This window comes from Cibotium barometz, chromosome 8, assembly GCF_041138505.1.
Source record: "Cibotium barometz isolate CiBa-2024 chromosome 8, ASM4113850v1, whole genome shotgun sequence".
NCBI lineage: Eukaryota > Viridiplantae > Streptophyta > Polypodiopsida > Cyatheales > Cibotiaceae > Cibotium > Cibotium barometz.
The window spans coordinates 60485578-60511897 of record NC_141053.1 but is presented as its reverse complement, the minus strand read 5'-3'; the positions used below and the strand labels follow the sequence as shown (position 1 = coordinate 60511897).

Genomic DNA, 26320 nt, shown 5'->3' with positions numbered 1-26320 from the left:
AGATTTGGTTTATCCTTGTGATAACAATTCGTTGTGAGATGGCCAATCCTACCATAATGATTACATTGAGGAGGTTCTCCATTCTTCTTTTGAGTGAGATATGCTTGATCCACCTCATAGGCTTCATGTCATAGGTGCTTCTTTTTATATCCTCCCATAAGAGAGGACTCCACATCTTGAACTTCTAGATACAAAACATTCAGAGGTGTAGTTACAATATTGTCATATTCTTCAAGCATACTATTTAGTAATAAAGCTATTGTCTCTTCATCATCATTGACAAGTGGAAATAGGATATTATGGGAATACTTAATCAAGTGGGGATTCTTTCCAACATAAAATGCCATATGGGAGAGAAAGAGGAGAACTTAGTGGCTGCAAGAATATCCCTAGTTTGAGAGAGACATGTGGATTCTTTATGTGGGGGGGAATGCAATCAATTCCGTAAAGTTTGAAGCCCAAGGCAGGGTTGCAAATTTCAGGCATGGTTGTAGGGCTGAACTAGGAGCTATCAAGTGTGTAGGTTTTACATGCCCAACTACCTTTGCCAAGTGTATGGTTAGCCTACCATAAAACTACACTAAACTAAAGTGAATTCTAGGCACTCCTCACGGCTCAGTTTACTCATCAAGATTTTTGTGGGCCATGCATTAGTTAAATTGTGGGCTAGAGTGAGCCTTCAGATATGCATGTGCCTTTAAGTTTTAGCAAAGTTAACTAATAGGGGAGACCACGCCATCCAGTTTTGCCCAGTTCCACACTTCCCACATCCCACAAATGGCTTACGACCTACCCAATTCCACCCTTGGTTTTGTCAGCCTTAGTCATTTTACCCTCCTTTGCCAAATTTAATTTAATAATGGTGCACACACAACACCTACACAGGGTTAATCACTTTATTTAACAAGGAAAGCCTTACTATTTTTGGCTCAATACTCACGAGACAGGGAAAATGGCACGTACTCAATCTATTTTTGGCCTCCATTTTTCAAAATTCACTTATCTTTAAATTTTTACCTTAATAATACTGGGGTCCACTCACAACATGTGCACATAGGCCCTCAAGGCCTTATTTAATTTTCTCGAACATGCGGACCCTGATATTTCTTAATTATTCTTAATGTTTTCCAACTAAAAGAAATTATTGTTAAAGCTTTGAGAAGAGTTTGTTCACCTATAAATGCAAAATACGCTTTACACATTTTTTCTCTCTACAATAATTACATAGCTTCAAAATTTTTACATTAATTAAGTGCACAGGGTAAGAGAGATCTTTCAAAGAAAATACGACGCCTTGGATCGAGGAGTGGGAATGGTCCCCCCCACCCCCCCCCCCCCCCCCCCCCCCAAAAAAAAAGCTTCCGCTTTTTGTTAAATACCTTTTAGCCTCGAGCTGCGAATTTGTCAATGGACGAGTCTTCGCCGTTTGCTAACGTCAAGGCTTGCTTGGATGTGGACGGCATATATATAATATATATATATATATGGCTGCGTGGAAGTTGGAAGCGGTCTCTCTGGCTGAGGTGGATGGAGTACACGCACGCGCTACTATGACCACTTCCACCACATCATACATGGTGCATGCATGCCGCTCATGAGGGGTGAAGGTATAAAGGGAAGAGACTCGGGGTCCGCTTTTACGTCGGATCTCTTTCTAACTCTTCTGCCCAAGTGTGTAAATCTGTGTCATTCTCCCCACCAGCAGCCCACTCACAGATCAGTTCCTCTTTCTTCTTCCTTTGCTTCAAGAATATGTTGCACTCAGCGAGCCTCATCCTCACACTAGTTTGCAGCTGGTCGCTCGTGAGCGCCGCGGCGCATGGATTAAGGGGCCCGGCAGTACCACTAGGTCTAAGCGTTGCCTTTTACGATCGCAGCTGTCCCAACGCGGAGTCGATTGTGAGAGAGGTGGTGCAAAATGCGGTGGCCACAGAGGCGCGCATGGCGGGCTCGCTGCTGCGCCTCCACTTCCATGACTGCTTCGTGCAGGGTTGCGACGGCTCGCTGCTGCTCAAGAGCATCCCGGGCGTCCTGGAGGGGGAGCAGGAGGCCCGCCCGAACAACAACTCCCTCCGGGGCTTCCACGTGGTGGACGACATCAAGGCCGCGCTGGTCTCCTGTGCGGACGTGCTGGCCATGGCCGCCCGCGACTCCGTCCTTGTGAGTGGCGGCCCCTTCTACCGCGTGCTGCTGGGACGGCGCGACGGGCTCTCCGCCAACCGCTCCCTCGCCAACCAGTTCCTCCCCGGCTTCAACTTCAACGTCAGCGATCTGGTAGCCAACTTCGCCGCCGTGGGCCTCTCCGCCAGCGACATGGTGGCCTTGTCCGGAGGCCACACCATCGGCAAGGCCAACTGCGCCACCTTCAGCTCCCGCTTGCAGCCGCCCACTACCGTCGACGACCCCACGGCCCTGGCCTCGTCCTACCGTGACTCCTTGCTCCTCCAGTGCCCTTCTGCCTCCAGCGCCTTCGTCAACTTGGACGTGGGCACGCCCACCCTCTTCGACAACCGCTACTACACCAACCTCCTCAAGGGCCGGGGCCTGCTCCACTCCGACGAGGTGCTCTACTCCACGCCCGGAGCCACCCACGACCAGGTCGCCGGCTACGCCGACAACCAGGCCACCTTCTTTCGGGACTTTGCAGCAGCCATGATCAAGATGGGCAACATCGCAACCCTCACGGGATCTCAAGGCCAGGTCCGCACGCAATGCGGGGCGGTCAACCGCTAGTGCTAATCCTCGTTTAGCCTAAGGTTCCAAAGGGAAACATGGAATGGGAGCTCAGGCTCTAGCCTCAGGTTCCCATGGGGAGGCGCCGAGCCGCTTCAACCGTACCTCCGTTTGCACCTTTATATGCAAACAAACCTTCCCCATTAATCATCACGCATCAAGAGAATGTCGACACCAGGCAGTTTACTTAGCTTCTTACCCATTAATCATCACGCATCAAGAGAATGTCGACACCAGGGGTTACATCTTCAGTTTACTTAGCTTCTTACCAAGAAGTTTAGCAGTGACTGATCTTATCTTACTACCAATATCTGTGGCTAGCTTCTAAGCTTCTAAAGGGAGCTCTTTCACTCATGTACAAGTCCTTAAGGCATTCTCTTTACACACACGTAATCTTCTTATGAAACTTTTGTAATGCATGCTCCAATCTCTTTTGATGAATAGGCATACATGTAATCTTTTCATGAAACATTTGTAACGCATGCTCCAGTCTCTTTTGAATAGATTAGTTCTACTACCTCTGCTATCCTTGTTGTTTTTGCAGCTGCTCTCTCAACTTCACTATTTCTAGTGTGCTATCATTCCTTATTTTCTTAGCGAAGTGCGGCATATCCTACTGTCCTAAAGCAAAAGTCAGAGGACGTACTGTGCTTGGGCTTGCTAGAATACCTGGATACTGCAAATATGGGTAGTTTCTGTTTTGCATGAGCTAGGGTTTAGGTTCTTTATCTAAGCGTGCTAGCTAGCTCAGTGTACATAATTTTGTCCCAAGTAACCTCATTTGCAAACATAAATATACCCATGGATTTTTTTGACAATTAAGTAGTCCTATGGGTAATCATTTCGTTTAAAAAATTGAAAATGGAGCAAAAGTAAAGCATAAACGAGTGTTGCAATGGGAAATCACTTTACACCCACAATCATAATCACCACAGTTAAGACAATCACAAATCGAGATGACCTTGTGACAAAAACAACCAATGAAAATTTCCTCCTTGATTAATAATTACATTCAAGTTACTCTTTCTGCAATTCAAAGCATGTGTGGTGACACGTGATAAAGAACTCATCATGCAAAAATTTGATAAAAATAACATATGAGGAAACACTTTCAATTATATTTCAAAATAAGATTTCAATCTAAAACCATGCACAACTTTAGCTAGGTTGACATCATCCTAAGTATTAAGTTCAAAACTTCATGTTCCAAGTCCACTAGAAACAATAATCCCACATCCACCTCAACTTTCCTAGATGTGGATCCATCCCGAAATTAAACTAAAGAACTGCATTACTAACTTTGAAAATCCAAACTTTACATTCCAATCCACAAAACTTTTGAGATGATGGTAGACAATGCCAGATCTGATTTTCAATATAAGAGCATGTAATTGTTGCATTCAGTGCTCCTCAGAATCCTCTATAGATAATCTGGTTGAAATTTCTACCATAAATTGGGAACCACAAATTACATGGGAGCCTTTACTTAGAGATTGTATGCCGCTAAAAAGGTGTGTACCCTATTGTGTCCCGTTTGGCTATGAATCTAAGCACTTTGGAGTGCCCATATAGATTCGAACGAAGTTTCACTTCCGAATCTGTCCTGTTTTCATTGATTTCCCTTTTTAGATTTTTTTTTCAAAATTTTGTTGTAGTATTCAGACTGGCCATTTACTTGTGGATACATTGTAATTTTGTAAATGAATAATCATATAATGTTGAGTCAATCACTTCATGACTTGATATAATGTGTTAGGTCAAGCTCTTCATGACTTTGTTATGATGTTGAGTCAAGCTCTTCATAAATTTATTATAAAAATGACTTCCTTGATTAATCAGACAATGAATCTAGTCATAAATCAACTCATACAAAAATTTGGCATAGCTAAAGTGGCTTTATTATCACTTAAAGCCTAAGCCTCAACCCACTTGGTATAATAATCTATTGCCACTAGAATATAATTATTGCCACCTTGGTGTGAGCACGAAGTTTGAATGGTTCTACAAAATCAAGATCCCACTATGGTTCAATGGGAATCATCACGCATCAAGAGAATGTCGACAGACACCAGGGGTTACATCTTCAGTTTACTTAGCTTCTTACCAAGAAGTTTAGCAGTGACTGATCTTATCTTACTACCAATATCTGTGGCTAGCTTCTAAGCTTCTAAAGGGAGCTCTTTCACAAATTGTCTTGAGCTAGAAATGATCCTACCAGCGCCTTGATGGGCTCTTGCCGCATTCCTGTTTTCCCATATGGCATTCAGGACACAACTTCTAATGACGTGCCATAGCGTATACATTCCTTCCTATACACCCAAGAAGTGCTTGCTGTATCTTATCGATACTAATAATACAAAACTCCTTAAATTTTTATTTAAAAAAAATGTCGTCACCTCGTGACCTTCATCGTTTTGGCATAAAGAAATGTATCATTATGCTGCTCACTACCATGCACAACACTAAACACCTTTTCTCTCACCTTGATATATGGGTTCGTGTGACTATTGACTTCCCCAAGCTCAAAAGGAGATATATCGAATCCTCGTGAGGACTTCATGCTACCCTCATCTCACGACTTCATGAGGACTTCATGCTACCCTCATCTCACGACTTCATGTTGTGAACGAGGCCTCAACACATCAACTCAATTCTTCATGTGCAAGTCCTTAAGGCATTCTCTTTACACACACGTAATCTTCTTATGAAACTTTTGTAATGCATGCTCCAATCTCTTTTGATGAATAGGCATACATGTAATCTTTTCATGAAACATTTGTAACGCATGCTCCAATCTCTTTTGAATAGATTAGTTCTACTACCTCTGCTATCCTTGTTGTTTTTGCAGCTGCTCTCTCAACTTCACTATTTCTAGTGTGCTATCATTCCTTATTTTCTTAGCGAAGTGCGGCATATCCTACTGTCCTAAAGCAAAAGTCAGAGGACGTACTGTGCTTGGGCTTGCTAGAATACCTGGATACTGCAAATATGGGTAGTTTCTGTTTTGCATGAGCTAGGGTTTAGGTTCTTTATCTAAGCGTGCTAGCTCAGTGTACATAATTTTGTCCCAAGTAACCTCATTTGCAAACATAAATATACCCATGGATTTTTTTGACAATTAAGTAGTCCTATGGGTAATTATTTCGTTAAAAAAATTGAAAATGGAGCAAAAGTAAAGCATAAACGAGTGTTGCAATGGGAAATCACTTTACACCCACAATCATTATCACCACAGTTAAGACAATCACAAATCGAGATGACCTTGTGACAAAAACAACCAATGAAAATTTCCTCCTTGATTAATAATTACATTCAAGTTACTCTTTCCGAAATTCAAAGCATGTGTGGTGACACGTGATAAAGAACTCATCATGCAAAAATTTGATAAAAATAACATATGAGGAAACACTTTCAATTATATTTCAAAATAAGATTTCAATCTAAAACCATGCACAACTTTAGCTAGGTTGACATCATCCTAAGTATTAAGTTCAAAACTTCATGTTCCAAGTCCACTAGAAACAATAATCCCACATCCACCTCAACTTTCCTAGATGTGGATCCATCCCAAAATTAAACTAAAGAACTGCATTACTAACTTTGAAAATCCAAACTTTACATTCCAATCCACAAAAAACTTTTGAGACGATGGTAGACAATGCCCGATCTGATTTTCAATAAGAGCATGTAATTGTTGAATTCAGTGCTCCTCAGAATCCTCTATAGATAATCTGGTTGAAATTTCTACCATAAATTGGGAACCAAAAATTACATGGGAGCCTTTACTTAGAGATTGTATGCCACTGAAAAGGTGTGTACCCTATTGTGTCCCGTTTGGCTGAATTCTAAGCACTTTGGAGTGCCCATATAGATCCGAACAAAGTTTCACTTGCGAATCTGTCCTATTTTCATTGATTTCCTTTTTTAGATTTTTTTTTCAAAATTTTGTTGCAGTATTCAGACTGGCCATTTACTTATGGATACATTCTAATTTTGTAAATGAATAATCATATAATGTTGAGTCAACCACTTCATGACTTCATATAATGTTAAGTCAAGCTCTTCATAACTTTGTTATAATGTTGAGTCAAGCTCTTCATGACTTTATTAATAATGACTTCCTTGATTAATCAGACAATGAATCTAGTCATAAATCAACTCATACAAAAATTTGGCATAGCTAAAGTGGCTTTATTATCACTTAAAGCCTAAGCCTCAACCCACTTGGTATAATAATCTATTGCCACTAGAATATAATTATTGCCACCGTGGTGTGAGCACAAAGTTTGAATGGTCCTACAGAATCAAGACCCCACTACGATTCAATGGGGGAAATATTAGATTATGTGGCATATTCGATTATGCAATGCTAGGTTGGCCCAATCTTTGACAAGCATCACATTCTTATGGGAACTTCTATGTATGTCTTAAGACTCTAGGGGTCTCCATAATCTTGCTTGAAATACTTTTTGGAAACTCCACCAAGAGGACAATGATGAGCTAAAAAAAGCAAATAGTAATGACCATGTCGGACACCTCATCACTTGGATGAGTTTTTGCATTGTGCAAAGCATCCATTCTTCATGGAGAAGGACGAGTGGTTAAGGTGGAGATATCTAGTGGAAATTGTACTACAGCTTTGAGTTTTTTTCTAGCTCTTTCTTGAAGAGTTCCTAGGTCCACCTCTTTTCAAGTTAGGAAATAAATAGGGATACTTGGGAGCATAGCAGTACTCCTTCCAATAGGGATACTTGGGAGCATAGCAGTACTCCTTCCAATACTTGGCCTAGAGAAGGTGGAGATATCGAGGGTAATAAATAGGGATACTTGGGAGCATAGCAGTACTCCTTCCAATACTTGGCCTCAAGAAGGTGGAGATATCCAGGGTAAATTAAACTACAACCTTGGGCTCTCTTGCTCTAAGAGGTCTGAGGACCATCTTCATTTGATTGGGAAAAAAAGTAGGGATACCTAGGAGCATAGCACTACTCCTTCCAATACTAGGCCCATCTTTGTTCAAATGAGAAATAAATAGGGATACTTGGGAGCATAGCAGTACACCTTCCAATGCTTTGCCTAGAGAAGGTAGGGTCACCAACACATAGCTTTGGGTTTTTCTCTAGCTCTTTCTCAAACACGTCCTAGGCCCATCTTCGTTCAAGTTGGGAAATAAATAGGTATACCTGGGAGCATAGCAATACTGGCCTAGAGAAGCGAGAGATATCCAGGGAAAATTAAACTACAGCTTTGGGTGTCCTTGCTCGAAGAGGTCCTAGGCCCATCTTCGTTCAATTGGGGAAATAAATAGGGATACCGTGGAGCATAGCAATACTCCTTCCAATAGTAGGCCCATCTTTGTTTTATTGTTGGGAAACAAATAGGGATTCCTAGGAGCATAGCAGTACTCCTTCCCATACTTGACCTAGAGAAGCTCGGGTCACCGCCACACAGGTTTTTTACCCATGAGTTTGTGTGTGATTGGGGAAGCTCTGGGATGGGGAGAGCAAGTTTAAAAATGTCTTCCCACTTCACCCCTTGCTGACTAGGCCTCTCATGATGTCTATGGCCACCCCCCATGCTCCACTTAGTTTCTTATAGGGCCAATGTCACAAGAAGAAATAAATCTAGGGCATGTGCTAAGGTATGGCCCTCGAGTTGGAAGAGCTACTAGCCTAGCTAGTCTAATTCTATCCATATGCTCCATGATCTTTGGCTGTTTGTGACCTAGTAGCAATCCTATGTGTGATAGATGATGAGATTATGCTTCAATTTCTTCTCGGACCGGATCTTGTTGTCGATCAAGTTGCCTTCGACTTCTTGGAGTAGATCCACTCCGAGAGAGGGGAGAAATTGGTGGCTATATCCATTTATATAATCAATATTGGCTTACCTACCGAGTTTGATTCAATCCATGTGCTCCATGATCTTTGGCTGTTTGGTGACCTGGTAGCAATCCTATGTGTGATAGATGATGAGCTTATGCTCCAATTTCTTCTTGATGACCGGATCTTGTTGTGGATCAAGTTGCCTTCGACTTCTTGGAGTAGATCCACTCCGAGAGACGGGAGAAATCGGTGGCTATATTCACCTAATACTCCAAGAGTTTGGGGACCTTGTGGCCTTCCTCTTCTTGGTGGCTGGTGTGAGCAGCACTGTGTGTCTGAGGAGGTCTCTGATGCCCTTGATGTAGCTACCGTGATCACATTGGGGGGAGACATAGGGCTGGGATACTAGGAGGATTTCAAGTTACAATTTGCAAGAGTCTACCTAGCTGGAGAGTGAATAGTGGAAAATAAGACGGGGGAATTTTGTTTATATGGCTTTTTCTTGGGAATGTATCTATGTAGGTTGGTACATATGTTCATAGGCCAATCTTAAGAACATGCATACATAGAGTGTATATGCATTCACATACCAATCTTAGGAACATGTGTACATAGAGCGTACATGCATTTGTATGTCTAAGCACAAAAGTGAACGTACATGCACAAATGAAACATGGGAGTGTGCATGGATTTAATGAGAACATACATTTGTATAATGGAACGTGGCATGTGTAGATTGGAACGTGCGTGCATATATTCTATAGATAATGTTTTCAAAGATTTTTCATGTAAATAGGCCCTTAGTGAATACGCAAATGCAGTGTTGAGCCATGCCTATGTGAGTGTCCTAATTATTGATATTCCGATCATTGGTGATCTCAGGGCACCATCGACAAGGTTTTCCCCCACTGGTGGAGCCCACCCATCCTGAGATGTTTCGAGAAAGCTAGTGATTAGAGAACCATTTATATAATCAGTATTGGCTTCCTTGTAGACTCTCCTTCACCAGTCTCCATCCCTCTACTTTCTTCTTCTAAGTCTCCTTTATTCTTTTCTCCATTTCAAGCTCTTTTGTCCACTCTTTTGACTACTTCCTTTGACATTTTTAATTAGTTTTTTTTAATGGACATCCCTTTTTATTTAGTTAGGGTGAGGTACCTATTTTCTAGTCCATCGTTTATTGATTTTTCTGATGGGTATCTCCTTGTATTGAGCCAGGGTGAGGTGAAAAGATGCAGGGGAGAAGATAGCTTGAGCTCTTGCAAGCACACACACACACACTGACACAAACCGTTAGAAGACAACACACAAGGTGAGAGGCTGAAAATTCTTCTTCTTCACACAATAAAAGAGATCTACAAAGAAGATAAAGTGACTAACACACATAATAAAGTGTATACAAGTGGTCCATAATGTGAACACGCTAAGACGAGTGGGTAGATGTGGACTAGTCAGTGTAGTCTAGTTGTAGAATCTCTAGCGAAGATATGTCGGTGCCAGCTACCAAATGCGCCAGTGCTATAAATGCCAAATGGTCATGGAGTCACCTTGTGAGTGTCAGCTCATGTTGAGCTTGACATCTCAACACTCCACCTCAAACTCAACTCCAGCTCATTAACTCTAAGCATATCTCGAAATCTGCAGAGCTTCTTAGCTCCCAAGGCCTTCGTGTGAGGATGTCAGCAATATGATCCTGTGTGCTGACGTAGGCCAAGCCGATGTTCCCTCTGCTAAGACTCTCTCCCTGATGAAGTGGTAATCCACCTCAATGTGTTTCGTTCGTGCATGAAAATTGGGTTCTTGGCCAATTGTATACTACTAAGATTGTCACAATATATGACAATCTTTCTCTCCACATACAACCCCAACAAATCAGCAAGCAACTTACATAACCAAGCTACCTCACATGCTACCACTGCAGCTCCTCTATACTCTACCTCTGTACTCGACAAGGCAACTGTGGGCTGCTTCTTGCTGCTCCATGTCATAGCAGCACTCCCCAACGAAAACATAAATCCATTGGTACATCTCCGGTCTGAGATGCTACCTGCCCAATCTGCATCTGTGTACCCATATAGCTCCAATGATACACCTGCTGCATAAAACAATGCATAATCAACAATGGCCCTCAAATACCAAAATGTGCGTCACACACTATGCGTGGAACTTGCATGAACTGGTTGTCTAAGCCGACACTGTAGCGCAAATCTAGCCTACTGGTCATGATATAGATCAAACTCCCCATAACCTTTCTGTACATAGTGGGATCCTCCGACACATAACTTGCATCCGCACTAAGCTTGCCATTTGATCTAATCATACTGAGATTGGCTTACAATCAGCCATCCCATACTTTGAAAACATCTCCAATGCATACTATCTCTGTAGTACAACCAAATACCCTTATGTGTGTGAATGACCTCAATTCCCAAAAAGTAGCACAGATCTCCCAAATCCTTCATCTCAAACTTCCTTTTGAGAAGACTTTTCACATGCTCAATCTCTTCCAAGTTGTCACCCCCAATAATATGGTCATCTACATAAATGGTGATGATCACAATATCCTTATCACTCCTGCGCACATATAAAGAGTGATCTGCATCTGCCATATGAAAACCAATAGTGATAAGATACTCAACAATCTTATCGTGCCATGGTCATGGAGCTTGCTACAAGGCCTTACGAAGCTTACACACATCCTCTGGGGGGCGACCTGTATACTCAAAACCTGGTGGCTGGTCCATATACACCTCTTCTTGCAAGTCACCATGCAAGAATGCATTTTTGACATCCATTTGATGTAAAAACTAGCCTTTCACTGTAGCCACTACAATTACAACTCTCACAGTTACCATCTCTACAACTAGGGTAAATGTCTCCTCATAATCAATCCCATGTGTCTGCGCATATCCTTTAGCTACCAATCTAGCGTTGTACCTACTTATGCTACCATCATTATTATGTTTCACCTTATACACCCAATAGCTTTCTTGCCTTTAGGCAATAGCACCAAATCCAGAAAACTGTTGAAAATACCTTGCACAGTGATGAAACAAGGCCCGTAACGCACTTGGAACGCGAATTTGGCTGACAAAATGTTGTTCGATTGGACAACATACCTGCTTTATAGCTTTGCACCTGCAAAGATAGCTCCTCAATCAAAGATGTGTAGATCCCAGAGCTACTGAGGGGGTGTTGTACCTAAACCAAAAAGGGGAAAGAGATGATGGTGCTCTTACCCGTGTAGTACCACTTCCTTCCTTGCTTATTCTTGCCTCTTGCTTGCCTCCTTAGCTCTCACACGAACCAGGCTTTGATACCATAAAGAGAATGTGGGGGAGAGGGAGAGCTTCAAACCCTAGCAAGCAAACACACACACACAAGATAGGGCAAGACACAAGAGAGAGATGGATACTTGAATTTTCTTCTATCTTCTTCTTCTCTACTCGACCAACATAACATAAAGATAAGAGTACACACTATATAGGTAAGTAATCACTGCTACAACATACAAGGGTCGGTCCATAATGTGAACCGGACTAAATGAGCTCGTGCTATAACTATGCCAGTCTCTAGTAATCCAAAATGGTGTCACATAGCCTGTCATCCCACTGGCCGCATATCACCCATAATCTCACCAACCATGCCAGTGGTGTAGGTGCGGAAGGTATCACCGAGGCGGGTTATCAATGTCCGACTTAGAACTAGTTGAGCTCCATTTAACAAGGAGGATCGCCCACAGTAATTGATGCCTTAGTTATCAGCAGCATCGCCACAGCAACAACGAACTTCGAGTTGACTTGCCAGCATGATCGCCACCACAGTAGCAAACTTCGAGTTGAGTCACCAATAGGATCGCCACCACAGCAACGAAGTTCGAGTTACTACAGCATGATGCGGTTACATCAGGATCACCTTAGTAGTGCACTTTGAATGGTTGCAACATTGTAAGGATGCACCTTGGCTCTTGATACCAAATGTTAATTAAGGAGGTTGATAATAGTGATTTGCATTAATCATAATAATGCTGCAACAGATAGGCAATAGAGACGCCTAATGCCATTAGTTGGATGCCTCTTAAATAGGCTATGGGTACATGAGATTTAGGTACTAATCTTTCTCCATAATCCCCTCCTACATTAACTCCTTGATTATCTCCACCTCGTGCCTCTAAGAATATCACCGAAGAAGGTGTATGTAGGCGTGTTGATTGTGACCTTGTTACAAGAGTAAAAAGGGCCAATATTAATACCTTAATGACCTTTGAATTGAACTCTACCAAGGGGATGTTTATGTGTTCATGTGATGGAGCATATCCAACAACCTCAAGTAGGGAGATGTGCTCTTTGCCGACTATGAGTTTTGATTGCAATGTGTAATCCATATTAAGTTTCCATCATTTGTCATTATGTTTCATTCAAACTATTTTGTAAAATGAGCATTGGTTCTTTATAGTCATAGTAATTTATAAGTGTCATAAGGCATTATCTTGAATGATCGGTCTATATAGAACTGTATTTTTCTTAGATTTGCAAATATCATTTTCTATCTCCATTTCGAGTGCTTTTGTCCACTCTCTTAACTGCTTCCTTTGACATTTTTAATTAGTTTTTTTTATGGATATCCCTTTTTATTTAGTTAGGGTGAGGTACCTATTTTCTAGTCCATCATTTATTGATTTTTTTGATGGGTATCTCCTTTTATTTAGCCAAGGTGAGGTGAAAAGATGAAGGGGAGAAGAGAGCTTGAGCTCTTGCAAGCACACACACACACTGACACAAACCCTAGAAGACAACACACAAGGTGAGAGGCTGAAAATTCTTCTTCTTCACACAACAAAAGAGGTCTACAAAGAAGATAAAGTGACTAACACACATAATAAAGTGTATACAAAGAAGATAAAATGACTAACACACATAATAAAGTGTGTGACAAGCGGTCTGTAATGTGACACGCTAAGACGAGTGGGTAGATGTGGACTAGTCAATGTAGTCTAGTTGTAGAATCTCTAGCGAAGATATGTTGGTGCCAGCTACCAAACGCGCCAGTGATATAAATGCCAAACGGTCATGGAGGCACCTCGTGAGTGTCAGCTTATGTTGAGCTTAACATCTCAACACTCCCCCTCAAACTCAACTCCAGCTCATTAACTCCAAGCATATCTCGAAATCTGCAGAGCTTCTTAGCTCCCAAGGCCTTCGTGTGAGGATGTCAGCAATATGATCCTATTTGCTGACGTAGGCCAAGTCGATGTTGCCTGCTAAGACTCTCTCCCTGATGAAGTGGTAATCCACCTCAATGTGTTTTGTCCGCGCATGAAAATTGGGTTCTTGGCCAACTGTATACTACTAAGATTGTCACAATATATGATAATCTTTCTCTCCACAGGCAACCCCAAATCAGCAAGCAACGTACGTAACCAAGCTACCTCACATGCTGCCACCACAGCTCCTCTATACTCTACCTCTGTACTCGACAAGGCAACTGTGGGCTACTTCTGGCTGCTCCATGTCATAGCAGCACTCCCCAATGAAAACATAAATCCATTGGTACATCTCCTGTCTGAGATGCTACCTGCCCAATCTGCATCTGTATACCCATATAGCTCCAATGATACACCTGCTGCATAAAACAATGCATAATCAACAATGGACCTCAAATATCAAAATGTGCGTTGCACACTGTACGCGGAACTTGCATGAACTGGCTGTCTAAGCCGACAGTGTAGCTCAAATCTAGCCTACTCAACATGACATAGATCAAACTCCCCACAACCTTCCTGTACATAGTGGGATCCTCCGCCGACACATAACTTGCATCCGCACTAAGCTTGCCATTTTGATCTAATCATACTGAGAATGGCTTACAATCAGCCATCCCATACTTGGACAACATGTCCAATGCATACTGTCTCTGTACAACCAAATACCCTTATGTGTGCGAATGACCTCAATTCCTAAAAAGTAACACAGATCTCCCAAATCCTTCATCTCAAACTTCCTTTTGAGAAGACTTTTCACATGCTCAATCTCTTCCAAGTTGTCACCCCCAATAATAAGATCATCTACATAAATGGTGATGATCACAATAGCCTTATCACTCTTGCGCACATATAAAGAGTGATCTGCATCTGCCATCATATGAAAACCAATAGTGACAAGCTACTCAACAATCTTATCATGCCATGCTCATGGAGCTTGCTACAAGGCCTTACGAAGCTTACACACATCCTTTGGGTGACCTGTATACTCAAAACTTGGTGGTTGGTCCATATACACCTCTTCTTGCAAGTCACCATGCAAGAACACATTTTTGACATCCATTTGATGTAAAAACCAGCCTTTAGTTGTAGCCACTACAATCACTGTGTGCTTTTACCGCACAAGTCGTGGCTGGGGCCTTGCCGAACACCGTATGCGAGCCACGAATGGCTGCAAGCATACAACCAGGAAAGCAAGCTCAAATAGAATGCAAAAGGTGTGTCAATCACCGCTCAAACCGCCGCCGTGAAGGATTCCCGTGTCGCAGTGAAGAAGAAGCCGCCGTCGCCGCTCTACCACCTCGCCACCGCCGTGCCGCCACACAGTGCTCGATCTCTCTCTCTCTCTCTCTCTCTCTTTCTCTCTCTCTCTCTCTCTCTCTCTCACACAAGAGAAGGAAACCAAGAAGATAAGGCAAGAGCACTTCTGTATTCAACACATGAGAATGAGAGTTTTAGGGTTACATTTGATTCTGATAGGTGACTTGGCCGTTCACACATGGGCGCCCATACATGGCCGGTCGATCCTAACCTTTATTCTACTAATATTCACGGTGCGCCTCTCATCCGCGCGATCACCCAATCCCTTTATCCTTTGCATATGGTGCCAACAAGCCCGGCCCATGACTCAGAATACTTAAATTAATTACATGACGTAAAACATAGTACGTCTCAATGTCCGTCATAGGTTTAGGATGTCCGCTCATAGGTTAACATGCCCCCTTTCCTGATGTAGATTCCGTCCTCGAAATCTATGGCATGGTAAGATCGATAGGGTTTGTTGTGGTAGACTGTCTGCAAAACAGGGAAGTAGAGTGAAAGTGTGCTGAAATTCAAAAGATATAAATTGTAATAAATTCAAGCATGTTAGACCACAATGGATGTTGCTATGAGAACTTAGTTTAAGGGGTAATATGAATGAGCTAGTGTAACAAATTAACACGAGTTTAAAATTATTGAAAGTAAATCAAGAGTTAGCAAGGTGTCAAAGGTTAATCAAGGTTTATAACTGACCTAAGTCAGGGAAAATATCCAAGCTTAATCAATAAACAGATGACCACAACGTGTTTACTCTAAGAACAAGTTTATACCACGAGCCTAGGGACACAAGAAACATCAGAGTTACAGGAGCCTTTTGCCTTTATTTCTTTATGCACGTGATAATTTTTACACACAATGGCGACCTCCCTAAGGCAAAAATAACATCGATCCTGGTACCATGTTTAACACAAAGCATTATCCAGGAATCTATTAGTTCACCTTAGGCAAGGCTACCCCCTACCAACCAAGGCATCCGTTTGGAGTAGAATACTCCTCGCCTACCAAGTGTCAATAAGGCGATAGACCAACTTTAGAGCACATAATAGACTTGCATTGCCATTTATTGTAGGCTTTTTTAAAAAAAAATTATTTCTTTTGATCTTCGCTCCTGAACTAAAATGTGTTCTTACATCCTTTTGACAAGGGGTAAAAGCTATGTCCTAGAGGTCAACACACACACAGCCAGGTGTTCAAACATTAAGATGGTTATAACCCTAGACTTAAGACAACCATATTCCAGGCTAACTAAAGACTTCATGCATTCTCAAGAATATATCCAATAAGGTTAAACTTATTAATGATTTACACTAGCACGTTAGGCAACTTCAAAAACTAAGTAGTGCTTTGACAAGTTCCATGTGGTCATGCCTTCGGTTTGCACTTAATTGAACAGGAAAAATTAAAGATAGTAGGCATGGAAGAATTACACCTGTAAATTGGAGATCTCCTGGATTTGATGAGAAAGCTGGCAATTTGATGTAGATATTTATAATGAACATTGCGGTAGTCTCAGGCCTTGGAAGCAAACCCATCTCAACTTTTTAACCTGTACAACCAACTAACAAACACTATACCTCGAGAGGCACATCAATGGAAAAATAAAAGACTCGTTTAAGGACTCAAAACTAGAAACAACTTGAAAGCACTAACCTACCTATCAGTCACCACACTACTACTGAGGATATGGTAAGACGATGTTATAGAGTCCTGGCTCTAGCCCTAAAGCTAAGCCTCTATCCGCATCATCCACATAAATAAAGTCAGCCTCGGTAGTTCCATTAGATTCATCTGTCCATTCATCATTGTCAGATATTTCCTTTTCGTTTTTCCATCCACATAAACTCATCAAGAATGTAACCATGCGAGGATAGTCATCTTGTGGAAAAGGAAAGCATTGGGCTATCAGGGATATGTCCTCTATGGAGTAGGGGTCAGTCATGGTCAATAGACGAATTAGCCATTCTAATTCCTCAAAATTTTCCTCTCTAGCTAGTACATCTATATGATCCCATTCAGTTTCAATTACAGGATAGCACATGTGAAATATCTGAGAAAGGTACAAATGATACCTTTCACCAAAGGTGGGAGTGGATGAAGTGTGTGATGCTCGTGCGTTTGCCATATCTGCAAACACAGATATAGCATCAGTAGGTTTATGACAGGTCAATCTAGTTCCTGATTGTATATGGATATTTTTCTCTTAATGTGCTCTTGCTCTTTTTACTATTTTTTATTTTTCTTTTCTTTTTTGTGTATGAAGCTATATATATACATCCCCTTGAATTTGGCAATTATATGGTCAGGGGAGAAGGTTAAGGAGGAAGCAATAGAATGTCGAGTGTGAGTACATGCTCCCCCTTTCCTTGGGTAGATCATATTTTCTGCAATGATGTTGCAACCTTTTGGAACCAATTTGTCCAGCGGGTCATAGAAGGTGATGTGGGCAAATAGCTTTTTATGACCCTTGTGGCCACATCAAATTGCAGAGATGGTAGTGTACGCTCCCATGAACGAATGGAGGAAATTGTTTCCGATGATACTATTACAAGGGGAGACATAGACTCATTGGTCTCTTGTTGGGTGTTGACAAGAGTAGGTGTAGAGCATGAAGAAACTTCTATATCAATGTGTGCCTGGCATGAGGAGCTAGAAGCTTCATGTGGCTCCCCCCTTCCTGAGCTAGGTGGTATTGATTGATATCGTTTGGGAATCCAAACTAGCTCTGGAAGAAGTGGTGCAGAGCACTCTGTTACCTTTCCTTTACCACGGTCTTGAATTGTCATTGGGGTGGCAACATTTTGTTTGCAAGGTTTTACAGGTGATGTAGAGGGATTCAGCTTATGCTTATTAGGGACCCAAATCTGGTCATTCCCTTCGTAATACCCTTGGGCTACTAATAATTTTCTAGGGATCCATTGTGATGTTACATTGCCCTTTCTCGGGTGGGTAGCTGCTTTCCTTCTATGAGGCTTCCTATGTGAACGAGATTGAGCAGGGGAACTAGCTGTTAATGAAGCTTTTGGCACCCATTTGTATGTACTCTTTGGCATAGTAAGCAGAGCCTTGGAGACCACAGTGTTTGTTTCCACTCTTGGTGTTGAAGCATTAGAGGGGTGGCAAACAATCAAAGATGGTTTTGCCAGTGGACTTTGTGATTTTTCGTTATCCAGCATTTTGTCTAGAGTTGATGGCTTAGGAGCGAGATTTTGAGCGGTCATACTGAGTGTTGGTTCTTGCGTTGTGACTCGTCTGGTTGCCCAATCGATATTGCACTTGGTGGCCAACATCCATTTGTGCCCTAAGTTTACAGTCCCTTCCATGGTACCAGCAGGCATAACCAAAAAGCTTTGAATTATGGTCCCCTTGTCATAGGCAACCGGAGTGTGCAGAATTCCTGAGACATGGGTTTTCTTCTTGTTGATTCCTTTAACTTGGATAGCACTCTTGGATAAAGGTGGTTTTCCAAGTTGACACCACACGCCATATGATAGCAAATTGTGTTGAGCTCCTGTATCCAATAATGCATTATACAGCACCTCCCCGTAAGGACTTTGTAACTTAGAGGCGGGTCAGATTCCAGTGAATCCTCGTCTGCCTCCTCAAAAAATGCTTGTGTAATCCCCAAGTTAGCTTCTCGTTGTCGTTTAGCACACTGTTGATGTTCTTTGGCTTCAACTCTCGCTTGTATCTTCTTAAGCTCAGCTTGTTCTTTAGTTGCCTTCTTGTGATGGATTGCATGTAACTCCTCTTGGCTCAGGGGGTCATAGTATCTTTTGAATTTACTCCCATTAAGGAATCCAATGGTTTCAACTCCATCGAGAGTCTCCACTCGGATGGTACCTTGCGGGGTAATTTCACATACTCTATACGGTCCCTTACCAGCATATTTGAGCTTCTTTTTTTCGTTACGCACTCCATACATTAGGACATTATCCCCAACCTTGATGTCCTTGTCCTTTAGGTGGTGATCAAATCATTTTTTCCTTCTATCCTTCTCCACAAGGGCATTGTACACAACCAATTGTCTTTCTTTGTTTAGCTGCTCAAGGATATATAGACGCTCTACTAAGGGATTACCATCCCAACCCTCTTGAGTAGCAACACGAAGACTAGGAATGACAAATTCCCACGGCATGACTGCTTCTTGGCCATATACCATTTTGAATGGTGTGCAATTAATAGCCACTTTGTACGCAGTACGATAGGCCCATAAAGCTGTCGTAAGCTTTAGATCCCAATCTGTGCGATGAGCTTCAACTATCTTTGTCAAAACAGAGATTAAAGTCTTGTTGGTACTCTCGGCTTGGCCATTCGCTTGCGGATAGTAAGGAGTAGATTTATGATGGGATATCATGAAATTTTTTGTGAGCTCCTTGATCACTTCATTTATAAAATGTGTACCATTGTCGCTCACAAGTTCAAAAGGACAACCAAAGCGTGTGATTATATTTTCGAAGAGGAACTTGGCTATTGTCCTTGCATCTACCTTACGTGTCACTTTTGCTTCAGCCCATTTATCATATAGTCAGTGGCCACAATAATATAGCGAGATTGTGTGTTGTGTGCCACTGGGCTAATTGGACCTACAAAGTCTTGTTGGAATTAGGGTTGCAGGAATGCACACACAACTTCAAGAAGATGAGGAAGCTTGAGCACAACACAGTAGTGTATTATGAGTGCCAAAAATGAAAGATGACTAGCCCTAGAAGATAATAGGCGTATATACAATGCACGGGGGAAAAAACCTCCTAGTGAGGGAAAAAGTGCCCCGGCGGTCCTAAGTGTGTTCACACACATCACTACTATAATATGGTAACAAATCCCCCCTGGAGTGATGCGGTGAACAAGAGCTAGCACTCATGTATAGGGAAGTGTCTAGCTATGTGGACGAATCCACAAAAGGGAGTAAGCCCAAAGCTTTGCGAAAAGCTTCGAACTTCTCACGAGGCAGAGCCTTTGTGAAAAGATCTGCAAGGTTATCCTGTGTTGGCACATAAGCCAAACTGATCTCTCCTGCAGAGAGTCTCTCCCTGACATAATGGTAGTGCACCTCAATGTGCTTCGTACGAGCATGGAACACTGGGTTCCGCGCAACTGCCAATGCGCTCTGACTGTCAGTGAAGATGGTGGTGGCAGATGGCTGCCCAACACCCAAATCAGCCATAAGGCGTCTGAGCCACACACACTCAACCGTAGCTGTGAAAGCTGCCCTGTACTCAGCTTCACAACTAGAAGTGGCCACAGTAGGCTGCTTCTTGCTCAACCATGATATGCATGAGCTTCCAAGCATGAAGCAAAAACCACTCGTGGACACGCGTGTGTCATAACAACCAGCCCAGTCAGAATCTAAAAAAGCATGTAAATCTGGCGGCAATGATCCCCCCTTGGGATAAAACAACCCAAGATGCCGAGTACCACTCAAATAGCGAAAGATACGCTTCACTGCCTGCCAATGCTTAATGCCTGGGCTATGCATAAATCTGCTCACCTGTGAGACTGCAAACTGAATGTCTAGCCTCGTAATGCATACATAAATGAGGCAACCAACAGCTGTCTGATAGAGTGTGACATCAAAGTGATCTCCAGCATCATGAAGACTCAACTTCAAACCTGTCTCCATTGGAGTAGCAATAGGCTTGCAGTCTTCAAGGCCAAATCTCCGCAACAATGTTTCAATATACTTTGTCTGACACAAAGCAATACCTCCATCACACTGCTTAAATTGTATCCCCAAATAATGATGCAAATGCCCCAAATCTGACATCTCAAAAGAGGCATTCAAATCAGCCTTAAAATCAGCAATATGACTCTCATTTGGTCCTGTGAGCAGCATGTCATCGACATAGAGAGCAATGATTAGATGTACACCATCCACACGTTTAACATACAAAGTGCTTTCTGTTGGACTATTCTGAAACCCATGTGCAGTCAAATATGCATGTATTTTTTCATACCAAGCTCGTGGAGCTTGCTTTAAACCATATAAAGCCTTTTTTAACCTGCACACTTTGTTTTCCTGCCCTCTTTGAACAAAACCACGAGGCTGCGATACATACACCTCCTCATGCAAATCTCCATTTAAGAACGCAGTCTTTATGTCCAGCTGATGTACATTCCAACCATTATGAGCTGCTAATGCACAGATGCTACGAACAGTGGTCATACGACATGTGGGAGCAAAAGTCTCATCAAAATCAATGCCCTTCTCTTGAGCATAACCTTTTGCAACAAGCCTAGCCTTATGGCGATCCACTGTATCAGGCTTACGCTTCAATTTGTATACCCACTTAGTGCCAATGGCCTTCTTGCCAGGGGGCAAGTCACATAAAGACCATGTACCATTCTTCATAATAGCATCGTATTCTGCTTGCATAGCAGCCATCCAATTTTCTGAACTTTGTGCCTCATCAAATGAAACAGGCTCACTTTCATCGCACATACTAGAAACAGCCAATGCATAACAATCTGACGCATAAGAGGCACCATGAGAGCCAGAACGAGTGCGACTAGACAAAGGGGCATCCAACTTGCTGTCACGCAAAGTCTGCACCAGCCATCTAGGCATATTCCTAGAGCCCTCAATCTCTTGTCTCTCATCCTCAAGTGCATCATGCACATCTGCATCAGATATAGGCTGATCTGTGCCATCATTTAAAACCTGCATAGGCTGAAAAACTGCCTCATGAGGTATTGCACTTGACTGTGCACCACTGAAAAGAGGCAACAATGTATCATAGACATCACGTGAGCTGATATCTGTCTCCTTAGTACATGAAACCAAGGGCTGAACTGCATCTTCCACAAATACAACATCACGGCTAACCAAAATGCGCTTTGTCTGTGGATGATACAAACGATAGCCTTTGCTCTCAGCACTATATCCAACAAAAATACATTTGACAGCTTTGTCATCCAATTTTCTGCGATGTTGCACAGGCACTAATGCATATGCCAGGCAACCAAAAACACGTAAATGGCCAACAGATGGCTTGCGGCCATGCCATGCCTCATATGGAGTGACAACCTGTAATGCTTTGGTGGGACACCTGTTTAGTACATAAGTGGCACACATGACAGCCTCAAGCCAAAAACCATGTGGTAGACTTTGACTCTTAACCATACATCTTGCCATTTCCATGAGAGACCTGTTTTTTCTCTCAGCCACACCATTTTGCTGTGGTGTATACGGCACTGTACATTGGTGTTTTATCCCACGCTCAGCCAGAAATGCATTAAATTCTGAAGACATATACTCCCCCCCTCGATCTGAACGGAGGGTGCCCATCTTACTTTCTGACACATTTTCAGCCATAACCAAAAACTGTTTGAAGCACAAAAACACTTCGGACTTTGCCTTCAAAGGATATACCCATGCATGCCTGGTAAAATCATCAATGAAAGTCACGAAGTAAAGGTAGTTTCCAAATGATGGAGTTTGCATGGGACCACAAACATCACTGTGAACAAGCTGCAATCTGCGTTCAGCTCTCACTGATCCATCTTTGGGAAAGGAAGCACGCTGCATTTTACCCAATATGCAGCCCTCACAAACATGCTTGACAGGTGCCTCAAGCTTAGGCAAAGAAGACACCATTTCAGATTTCTGCAGGCGCAGCAAACTTGCAAAATTCAGATGACCAAAACGTGCATGCCACAGTTTTGCATTTGAAATAGCCTGCGTATCCATAATAGCACATGCTGAATCCTCTACACATTTGCCATCCATATTGAGCTTATACAGCCCTCGACATAGTGAACCAGATGCTACAATGATGTCACCACAAGAGAGATCATGAACAGTACATCTGTCATCCACAAATTTTACAACCAAACCTGTTTTGGCAAATGCGGAGACTGACAGCAGATTCTTTTTGATCCCTGGCACATACAATGCATCAAAAAGTGTAAAGGTGTTGCCATTTGCAACATTCAGCACAATCTGTCCAACTCCTTTAACGGGATAAGAGGAGTTATTGGCACAAGTGACAGTATTCCCTGTGGGAGCAGACTCAAGGAAAGTGAATAAACTGCGCTGCGAGGTGATATGCTTAGTGGCACCACTGTCAAAGTACCATACATCTGAATCTACTGCAGACATACATGTGTCATGCAAAGATGGGTCATAACTGCACTGCGCATTGAATGCCCATTCTGTATCTAGCACAACATTAGCAGATTCATTGTTAGAAGGAGAGGCATCTGCAACAGCCATACCAGCCTCTTTCTTCTTAGCCTCTTTCGCAGCCAGCTTAGGACACGCTTTGATGACATGATCATTTCCCTTACAGTACTTGCAAAATGTCTTCTGTTTGTCACCCTTCTTCTCATCTTTGTCTTCCTTCTTTGGTTGCGCAGCATTTGCAGATTTCTGCTTACTAGAAGAAAAGCCAGCTTTACCTTTCCCGCTTCTCTGACTAGCACCGAAAGCTTGATCTGCGACACGCATACTATTCCTGTTTTGCCTTGACTGGTCTTCTTGCAGCAAAACAGAAACTAACTCCTCAAATGATAAGGCATTGGGATTGCCTTTCATCATCAAGCGAAGAGTGGAAGCAAAACCCTGATAAGAATCTGGTAGACCATTCAAAACAGTCTGCACAAGTGAACTGTCTGACAGGATTTCATCTGCAGAAATGAGCTGCTCTTTGAAATCCTTGATCTTTGTCAAAAAGCTATCCATAGAATCACCTTCGTTCATATGCTCATTCTCCAACTGTTTTCGGAGATAAGCAACACGAGCCTCATTTCTTGCCTGATACAATGTGGCAAGTACATCCCAAGCATCCTTAGAAGTCCTGCAGGAGCGAATATGTGGGATAATGGTACGTTTGACAGACAGCGCAATCAAGGCATGAGCCTGCGCATCTCTACCATCCCAACGAATCTGCTCTGCTGAAAGTGGTGGTTCCCGAACAGCTGCTACAGCACTTGTGCCTGCACCATCATCAACAGTACCTGTTTCTGATGTGTTTGCAGCATTCCCAGCCACAATAGGACGTGCATCAATACCCTGCACAATATTCCATAACCCCTTTGCTACCAATACATGTCGCATCATATATGCCCACAATGGATAGTTGGTGCCATCCAACTTATCCTCAGCAGCCAACATGCGGAATACATCATTGTTGTCAGCCATGGCCAATGACTGTACTACTAGATGTAAATGCTGTCTGCAAGAGGTAAACCTGTATAAAATCGACCTGTGCTATATAGCACAGCCCAAAACAGACGAATGGGCACCTGTCCTGCAGATTTTAATCTTGACAGAAAATCTGCACAGTAGGACGATTTTGCCTGCGCAGTACTTGGAATGCAAAAACGGAGGGCGAAATGACTTCAGATCAAAATTCTGAAACGACCGAGCCCTATGGGCTCGCCCACGGCATATACTAACCTGCAGACGCTCGTGAAACCTCGTTGGTATCAGAGCAGGCTTCCTCCTCCCGGGCAGCATCACCGGCACCTGCCGCTTCATCTCCTCCGATTGCAATGATACCAATTGTTGGAATTAGGGTTGCAGGAATGCACACACAACTTCAAGAAGATGAGGAAGCTTGAGCACAACACAGTAGTGTATTATGAGTGCCAAAAATGAAAGATGACTAGCCCTAGAAGATAATAGGCGTATATACAATGCACGGGGGAAAAAACCTCCTAGTGAGGGAAAAAGTGCCCCGGCGGTCCTAAGTGTGTTCACACACATCACTACTATAATATGGTAACAAGTCTAAACCCCACTTTTCAAATGGTTGGTTTACTTTGATTGGATGTAGGGGCATCTGATTTTTTCGCCGCTGGGGTTTCTTGTATCGTTGGCATTCATTGCAACCCTTTACAAAAAGTGATGCATCTTGGAACATAGTGGGCCACCAATACCCTGATTGTAAAATCTTTCACACAGTTAAGTCTCCTGAGAAGTGACCACCGGCTACGCCCATATGTGCCTCTTGCAAAATGTATAGATACTCATCCTCTCAGGCACAATGCCTAAGAACGTCATCCTTTTCTCTTTTATAAAGAGTCCCGGCTATCAGGCAATAGGGTTCACATTCTTTGATCAGCTTTCGAGCTAGATCTTTACGAGGCTCCTTGGGTGGAAAGCTATTAACCGTATCCCTCTCCTCGAGAATGTAGTTTTGATTTTGAAGCAATGACGGTGTAACTACATTCACGGGTACAACAGGTGTGGTTCCTCATGCCTGGTTGGTAACCTCAACCAAATTCAATGGCATAATCTTGGGTGCACTAGGATTATGTGGACATTGAGCAATCAAATGATCTATGCCACAATGATTACATGTAAGTACCGGCATTCCCGATGTGCTCCCTTGATTTGGTTGCATTTGCGTAGCGACCTTCTGTAGCCTATTAGGGCACTCCGCTACATGATGCGATCCACCACAATCGTAGCATTGAAGAGGTGGTCTCCTCGCCAAGGTATTAAGGTTTTGCCCTCTTGTGGCGAGAGCAACCGCTTGATATACAGGGTTGACTTGCCCAAAATGATCCTCCATGTAGTACTGGGGAGTCATTTCAAACGTATGAATCCCATATGGAGCAGTGGGGTCTATCTCTTCTTCATAATCCCCACACGCACTATGTGACTCACAACCCATCTGGTTTATTGGGATAATCCTTGGATGTGGAGGTTTTGGTCCTAGCACTGGCGGTGGTAACGGCACAGACTGGACTACATTCGGGTTCCTTGGAACTATGTGCTGTGAGAACGGTTGCTCGACAGGTTGTGCAGGCATTAGCACGGGTACTTGAGGTGTGTTTGACCAGGCTAGTGGTGCCTGATTTTCCAACATACGCTTAAGTACCAGGCAATCCTTAGATACTTACCACATGCATTGCAATTCCCATTGAATTTAACTCTGAATGTGGGACATTCACTTGTGCTATGTGGTCCTAAGCAAACCGAACACCATTGTTACTCTCTTCTTGGGTACATATGGCTATTTTGAGGAGCTCGATTACCCCTAAAGTATTCTTGGAGAGCCTTAGGAAGGTCGGTCACAGACATTTCGGATATCTTGGACTCCTTGGCAATAGGTTTTATCGTCATTGGCTCGTGCCCAGATAGTTGCGAACTTACGGATTTTGTCTCCGAAGACACCTTTTTACCTGCAATCATCAAGTTGTCTTCTAACTCGATTGCATTGGCAGTGACTGCTTC

At 42.8% G+C, this 26320-nt stretch overlaps 1 pseudogene; it reads left to right on the top strand.

The window, feature by feature from the left end:
- The first annotated feature begins 1653 nt into the window (after positions 1 to 1653).
- Positions 1654 to 3087, top strand: LOC147636508 (peroxidase 2 pseudogene; annotated as a pseudogene).
- The last annotated feature ends 23233 nt before the right edge of the window (positions 3088 to 26320 follow it).